The following is a 7,396-nucleotide window of genomic DNA, read 5'->3' on the forward strand; positions in this document are numbered from 1 at the left end:
ATTTACCCTCATTTACATGATAATAAACAGTACAACCAAAAGCTCTTAAACTAGATTAATCAGCAGGCTTACCAGACCACACCTCAATAGGGGTTTTGAGATGTATACCTGTGTGAGGTCAACGATTTATCAGATAACATGTTGTACTAACCGCTTCTTCCCAAAATCTTCTAGTTAGTCCAGCATTAGAAAGCATGCACCTAGCTCTCTCCAGAAGTGTCTGATTCATACGTTCTGCTACACCATTTTGCTGTGGTGTATCCCTGACTGTATGATGCCTAGCAATCCCTTCATTCTTGCAGAACTCATCGAACTCAGACCAACAAAATTCCAGACCATTATCAGTTCGCAACCTTTTGATATTCTTCCCTGTTTGATTCTCTAGTAATGCCTTCCACTGTCTGAAATTCTTAAAAGCTTCACTTTTATGCTTCATAATGAACACCCAAGTCATCCTTGAGAAATCATCAATCATTGACACAAAATATCTGTGACCCCCTAAAGACTCCACCCGGGAAGGACCCCAACAATCAGAATGGATGTAATCAAGTGTGCCTTTTGTTCCGTGTATACCATTATGGAACTTGCTGCGATGTAGTTTTCCAAAAATACAATGTTCACATAATTCAAGACGCGTGACCTTGTGACCACAAAGAAGATCCGCTTTTGACAGAATTTGCATCCCTCTTGCACTCATGTGACCAAGCCTCATATGCCATAACTTGTTCATGTTCTCCTTATCAATCTCCGATGATGCAACAGCAACAGAACCTGATAACGTAGAACCTTGAAGAAAATACAAGGTACCACGTTTTACACCTTTCAGAACCACATTCGAACCCTTGCAAACATGTAAAACTCCACCTTCACCCTGAAAACTGAAACCCTTGTTGTCTAACATACTCAAAGATATCAGATTCTTTGTCATAAGTGGAACATGCCTAACATCATTCAATGTGCAGAATTTACCATCATGTGTCCGAATTTTAATTGAGCCTACTTCAACCGCCTTACAAACAGAACTATTAGCCATAGAAATATTGCCACCGTGTACTTGCTCGTAGGCTGTAAACCACTCCCTGCGCGGACATATATGGTAAGACGCTCTAGAATCAAGGATCCACACATCACTGTGATGCGTGTGCTCATCATCAACTAGAGCAATACCCTCTTCTGAATTGGTATCAGCTACCGCAGCAGTACCTGGCGATTTATCCTGTTGCCTCTTCTTCTTGGGACAATCAAATTTCCAGTGTCCCTTCTCCTTACAGTAATTACAGACATCATTAGGTTTAGGACCCTTAGACACTGGTTTCTTGAATTTCTTCTTCCCCGAATTTTCATGCCCATAACTCCCACTAGCTACTAACCCAGCAGCCTGATTATCTATACTTGTACCAATCGCCCTATGGCGCAGCTCTCTAGTTTGGAGGGACGATCTAACCTCCTCTAGAGAAATAGTATCTCTACCAACAATAAACGATTGCACGAAATTTTCATACGATAATGGTAAAGAAACCAACAGAATTAAAGCAGCATCCTCATCTTCAATTTTAACATCAATATTACGCAATTCTAATAAGATTGTGTTTAATTGATCTAAGTGATCTCGGAGAGGCATACCTTCACTAGTACATAATTAACTTTAGGTAACACCGAAAAACTGTTACATAAAGGGGGTAAAGTGTTCCCATAGATAATAGGTAACACTTTATGGGTGATACATCTGCTCGTGCTACCTATTCTATTAGGTAACACTTTTAATAACATATGATAACACTTTTACTAGTGTTACCAAAAATTATTTTATGTAACACTTTTCCATTCCTATTGTAGCACTTTAAAAGTGTTACTCGTAATATCTTAGGTAACAATTTTTAACCATTAGTATCACTTTTTTATATCATCTTTTAATTTACAGTAACACTTTATTGAATCGTAGGTATCACTTTTCACCATATAACGTAACACCTTGTTCATTATTTAAGAACACTTTTCTATTCTTATGTAACATTACATATTTAACACTTTTTAATATCTATTGCAACACTTGCAAAGTAATGCTTTTCATTAAATATAATCATTTAATAAATATTACGAAATTGGTAATAATAATAATAATAATTATAATAATAATAATATTTATAATAAATAATAAATTTATAATTTATAATTTTTTTGGTAAAATAACAATTTTATTACCAAAAGATAGACGTACACAAAATAAGTTCCAAACAAGGAAACAACTAAAGGAAGGGAGCACACCCGCTCCCTAACAAATTAACAAATTAAAATAATAGTATTTGATGTACGGTCTATGAAAATTACATTATTATGTTCAAAATAAAGTCAAATGATCATATCCAAAACTAAATGTCTTCTATCTTTTCATCTTCAACTGGTTTCCCTTACGTCTGCATGATTCTCATCCATAAACACCAATTTTTTCTTTGGTAAGTAAGCAATTTATTAACCAAAAAAAACAAAAAGTCAACCACGGTCAACTTCGGCCGAGACCACCAAATTCTAGAAAAGAAAATTCAACACTTCCCAAACAGCCAGCCAAGCAGTCCTAGGGGTGAGCATTACCGTTGAGCAGCCCAACACAAGATAGCGTGCCAAATTTTTTTAAAATTGGAAAATATTTGTAACCTGTTTCTGGAAACGGAAACCAAAATTAGAACTTGTTGCAATAGGTTAAAAATAATAACCGATATGATCAGGTTACCAACAGATTTCAACTCCACAATTCGAGAATCGGAATCGAGACCTGTCGCAACAGGATTCCGAGCAAGTTTTTGAAGTTACTTTTGGATGCCCACTTTTTTGCTGCTCATCCCTGAGCAGTCCCAATAGTCTTCACCATCTTCCAGCAACAGAAAAGTCAGCAGCTCAACCAATATTTAATCAAGACAAGGCAATGCTTAAACATAATCCTCATTACAGAATCCTAACCTGTAGAAAAATAAACCACAACACCATAAAACTGCCGCAGCCAACACCAAAATTAGCAGAGCCAGATTAGATGGCAAATGCAGGTCACGCTGTGTAGTTACAACTTCAACCAAGCCTAAAACTGACAATCAGCATTCTAGGTGAAACACAAAACAAACAGCAACACCATATATCAGATCAACCAAGCCATCAAACATAGACAAACAAACTGAGCCAACAAAGCACCTGCACAAAACATAAAACCTAAAACCTGCTTCCTATAACCTGTTGCTAACCTGACCGACCGAATCACTGCACAAAAAGCCAAGACTGCAACCCAAAGACTACAATACTAGAAAAATACCAACAGCTCAAGCCTGCTGAACCTCAAGCAATTAACCAAGCCTGCAAATGTTCTTGTAAGATACAAATTAAATAATCCGTAATTATTTATGACTTGTGAGTAAAAGGACACTAACTCTGTCATTTGACTCACATCGCTAGCTAAGGGAGATAAGAACAAAGCAGAAAAAACGCTTCTAAAATTAATAGGAGTACTAAAAATGTCATAGGATGTCGTTCTTGATTGAATTACATCCAAACAAAGAGTAGTTACAAAATCAAACAACCAAATTCAATTGCATCAAAATAAAGATTATTAACATAATCAATATATCAAAAGTGTTAAAAGTATAATATAGTGTGTATATATATATATATATATATGCTGTTATCGTGAACTGTGTATATAGGAGCGTCTTTTAGAAGACGCATCCCGTCAAAACTTAAGCAATTATTACTTGGAAGGGTCAAAGAAATGTTACCTCTGTCTAAAATAACACTAAATGGTCTGTTCTAGCTCTCTTTTTTCATTGTACTTTGCTTAATTTCTCAAATCACTGTGTAAATCCTGAATTCCTAGGTTCGTAATTGAATTTCTCCTCTTATAAGTGCTTTTATTAATATAACTCTGTAATCTTCAACTCTAAAAAAAATAATGTGATCTATATGTGCCGGCACATATAGATCACATTATTTTGAGACAATTTGAAACTGCTTGAGATCCAATATCTAAGACCCCAATGTCCTTCTATACAAGAAGAAAAAAACAATAAATTTCAATTAAGACACTTCGGAACTCAAACATTTATGAAATTCATGGTTACCATTGCCACAAAGGTAAGCGACTGCTCCAGCAATCATGCGAGGGGTTTGGGGATCCTCTGCATTAGTAATCGGTAAACTGACACCTCCTTGGCCCATAATCAGCTCTTGGTTGGTTTCTGAAGTAACAAGAAAAGAGCAACTTAATAGCATCAAAAGGAAAAGCTAGTGAAAGAAGGCCAGAAAATGAGTTAGCTAAACTCACCGTTCATTGCTAAATTTGCAATAGCACCAGTAGCAACTCGATGTATGGTCTCATCCTCAGAGCTTCTTAGAAGATTCAGAAAGGAAGTAATCCCACCTGCCTCTACAATCTTCTCCTGATTTGTTCTGCAAGATCATGGGGAGTGAAAATACGAAGTTTTCTAACAATATAGGCGGAAAAATTGATATACTCTATAGCTGATTCAATTAACAACCGGAGCTCTTTACCTTCTGCAGCCGAATTTGCAACAACTTGCACAACATGAATTCTAATGTCAGCATCTTCTGGTTCAAGCGACGACAATATCTTCTGCAAACCAACAGTAAGGAGACTAATTCTTGTTACAACAAAACAGAACAACAAATAAGTTGTATATGATAAACATTACAATGAAATTCTTTAACTAGTCTAAATATTGAAAAATAGAGGGTGAAGGTTCTATGAGATTATAATGACCAACAACCAAACAGCCAGAATTTTATCAGTTTAATATAAACCTAGCTACAGGATAAGTGGTGATGGTTAATGCGCAAATTCGCATCCGTGACATACGGTGGCACCTGAATAAAGCACTGCCAGCAAAATCTGAGAACTAGAGCAACATTTTCCGCCTCTAAAATATGCAATATTATGCATTTATGCTGATTTCATAAGGACCAATGATAAGTCAAGCCAGAAAATAGATGAACCAATAAAGACATACGAAGTAAAAGAAATAGTAATGACATTGACACTCGTATTTTCTGCTAACTTTAGAAAAACAATATCAGTATGTATACATTTGCTGAATTGCATCAAAGCAAACATCAAAAGGAAGATGACACATGATTTTATATTTGTTAGCTTCTTTATGGTTCTAGGGAGATTAAAGTAAATTACACGATATTACCAGTTCATGACTGCAAAGATCAACTAATCATAAATAATGGGTGAGCCCTAATGCAGTGTATTCAATGCAATATCTCAGAAATGACACATCAACACTGGTAGTTGGTGGCGTAGATGGTGTTGTGCGTATTGTGGATCAGAATACTGGCAAAATCCTGACAAGGTGTGTTATGGACCCAAGCGTAGCCAAATTAACTTCAACAAATAGTTTGTATGGTTCAGTTGAAAGAAGGAAGGTGAAGAGATTAAAAGGAGAGGGAGCAATTGGTAGTATTCCAATGAATGCTAGGCCAAACATTAAGTGCTTAGCTGTGGGGATGGGAAAAGTCGTTGCCATTCATAATACCGAGTACATCAGAATGTGGAAATTCAATAAATAAACTAGAAATTCATGGTAAATATATGAGTTTTGTCCCGTTTTCCCCATGTGGAGTAAGTAGTTCTATTTTAGGAGATGATGTAATCTTGTTGCTTGTTTTTTTAGCTGAATTCCAACCAATTGAGATTGGTAATCCTGTTTTGGTTTGGAAATTATTTCCTCCGATATCGTTGGGCTTGATGTATGTTTGAACTTCATGACATAACCAGTGTTGATGACAATGAAGCCATCTGCTCAGCAGCATTAACCCTACTGTTGTGCAACATTCCTCAGAACTTACATAGCCTCTTGAACTTTAGCCTTAAGCGCATCTGGAGACTCTAGTAAATGCAAAACCTCAGTCTGATTCATCTCCACAGCATACCGATACTACTCATTATAACTAAAACCCATTTCGTCAATTTTTAGCAGAATATAAAATTGTAAAGCAAAATTCAACTCAACAATCAAGACTAATTCTGCATAAACCTAAGATCTAAATAAAATCAGAAATAATCTAGAATCCATAAGATCTTAACTTGTAAATTGATAAAGCTCATACCGAATAAAACCAAAATAGAAAAAGCTCATACCCAAAATTCAATACTTGAGATAGGAAATTGAAAAAGATCATACCCAATAAAGCCAAAATCAAAACCCTAAGCATAAGATTGAAGCGCCGCGAGCGGTGTCATCACTGTCCACAATACCTACATCGTTGATACCAGCACCGTAGCAGTTCGAAGCACAAGGAGGAAAGAGAAGAAGATGTGGGGACGAGAGATTTTCGAGAGAGAAGAACAGAGATACGAACTGACACATTATAGGGAGAGAGGAGATAACGACTCTGTGATGGCCGGCAACAATTGGTTAGCGCCGGTGAAGCAGCTTTGGCTATGTGTGTTGATCAAGATGCTAGACGGCACAGATGAAAGCAACCAACAACTAAGGCACTGTTCTTTAGAGCTGAACTGAACTGAACTGCACTGAACTGAATTGAACTGAAATGAACTGAACTGAATTGAACTGAACTGAACTGAACTGAACTGAACTGAACTGAATGCTCCTGAACTGAACTGAACTGGACTGAACTGAACTGAACTGAACTGAACTTTACTTAACAGAATATATTACCGAAATAAATAATAAATAATAAATAATAAATAATAAATAATAAATAATAAATAATAAATAATAAATAATAAATAATAAATAATAAATAATAAATAATAAATAATAAATAATAAATAATAAATAATAAATAATAAATAATAAATAATAAATAATAAATAATAAATAATAAATAATTAATAATAAATAATTAATAATAAATAATAAATAATTAATAATTAATAATTAATAATTAATAATTAATAATTAATAATTAATAATTAATAATTAATAATTAATAATTAATAATTAATAATTAATAATTAATAATTAATAATTAATAATTAATAATTAATAATTAATAATTAATAATTAATAATTAATAATTAATAATTAATAATTAATAATTAATAATTAATAATTAATAATTAATAATTAATAATTAATAATTAATAATTAATAATTAATAATTAATAATTAATAATAAATACTACCTCCGTTCCTAAATGATCTTTACGCTTACTATTTGCACGGTAATTAAGGAATTTGGTGAATATGTGATGGTGGGGTAGCAAATGGGAAAATGAGAGGCTACAAATTGTCCAACAATGTGAGTGGATGAAAATCAATATTAAAGTATTGTGAGTGGATAATTTATGGTGGGCCAAATGAGAGCAAAAATGGAATAAAGTAGAGTGTAAAGAACTTTCAGGAACGGACTAAAACGGAAAGCGTAA

The 7,396-nt window shown here is 34.2% G+C and overlaps 1 long non-coding RNA gene across 4 annotated transcripts; it reads right to left on the reverse strand.

The window, feature by feature from the left end:
• Positions 1–2,247: 2,247 nt before the first annotated feature.
• LOC130462724 (uncharacterized) lies at positions 2,248–6,479 on the reverse strand. 4 transcript variants are annotated; one of them, XR_008923431.1, is made up of 5 exons: positions 6,186–6,479; positions 4,531–4,612; positions 4,304–4,428; positions 2,956–4,217; positions 2,248–2,866 (listed from the first exon to the last, which is right to left on the reverse strand). It is a non-coding gene; the product is annotated as an uncharacterized lncRNA (long non-coding RNA). The 4 variants fall into 4 exon arrangements; XR_008923430.1 differs by having other exon boundaries at positions 2,248–3,091; positions 4,101–4,217; positions 6,186–6,474; XR_008923429.1 differs by having other exon boundaries at positions 2,248–2,955; positions 4,101–4,217; positions 6,186–6,473.
• Positions 6,480–7,396: the final 917 nt, after the last annotated feature.

The sequence above is a fragment of the Spinacia oleracea genome, chromosome 6 (assembly GCF_020520425.1).
Source record: "Spinacia oleracea cultivar Varoflay chromosome 6, BTI_SOV_V1, whole genome shotgun sequence".
Lineage (NCBI taxonomy): Eukaryota > Viridiplantae > Streptophyta > Magnoliopsida > Caryophyllales > Amaranthaceae > Spinacia > Spinacia oleracea.